At 52.7% G+C, this 723-nt stretch overlaps 1 long non-coding RNA gene across 6 annotated transcripts in view; it reads left to right on the forward strand.

The window, feature by feature from the left end:
• Positions 1-717, forward strand: part of LOC113942519 — a 1,387-nt gene extending 670 nt beyond the window's left edge. For 3 of the 6 annotated variants that reach the window (XR_003525948.1, XR_003525951.1, XR_003525949.1), the window contains 2 exons: positions 196-255; positions 516-717. This is a non-coding gene — a long non-coding RNA (uncharacterized LOC113942519). Of the gene's footprint in view, positions 1-81; positions 296-375; positions 456-515 lie in introns of those variants that run through there. The other 3 variants (XR_003525950.1, XR_003525946.1, XR_003525947.1) reach the window with 3 other exon arrangements.
• The last annotated feature ends 6 nt before the right edge of the window (positions 718-723 follow it).

Here is a 723-nt window from a genome sequence, read left to right on the forward strand (position 1 = left end):
CCAAGAGTGGTAGAGGTCAACCAGGAGTTGTAGGGGTTGACCAGGAGTCTTGGAGGTCAACCAAGAGTTGCAAAGGTCAACGGAGAGTCTTGGGGGTAAACCAGGAGTTGTAGGGATTGACCAAGAGTCTTGGGGGTCAACCAAGAGTTGTGGGGGTCAACCAAGAGACTTGGGGGTCAACCAGGAGTCCTGGAGGTCAACCAAGAGTCTTGGAAGTCAACCGAGAGTTGTGAAGGTCAACGAAGAGTCTTGGGGGTAAACCAAGAGTTGTAGGGGTTGACCAGGAGTCTTGGGGGTCAACCAAGAGTTGTGGGAGTAGATCAAGAGTCATGGAAGTCAATCAACAGTGATGGAGGTCGACCAAGAGTCCTGGAGGTCAACCAAGAGTGGTGGAGGTCAACCAAAAGTCTTGGAGGTCAACCAAGAGTTGTGGGCGTCAACCAGGAGTCATGGAAGTGGACCGGGAGGCGTGGGGGTCAACCAGGAGTTGTAGGGGTTGACCAAGAGTCCTGGAGGTCAACCAAGAGTCTTGGAGGTCAACCAAGAGACTTGGGGGTCAACCAAGAGTCCTGGAGGTCAACCAAGAGTGGTAGAGGTCAAGCAGGAGTTGTAGGGGTTGACCAGGAGTCTTGAGGGTCAACCAAGAGTTATGAAGGTCAACCAAGGGTCATAGAGGTCAACCAAGAGTGGTGGAGGTCAACCAAGAGTTGAGGTGCTCCCAAA

This window comes from Corapipo altera, unplaced genomic scaffold (assembly GCF_003945725.1).
Source record: "Corapipo altera isolate COAL_440 unplaced genomic scaffold, ASM394572v1 48771, whole genome shotgun sequence".
NCBI lineage: Eukaryota > Metazoa > Chordata > Aves > Passeriformes > Pipridae > Corapipo > Corapipo altera.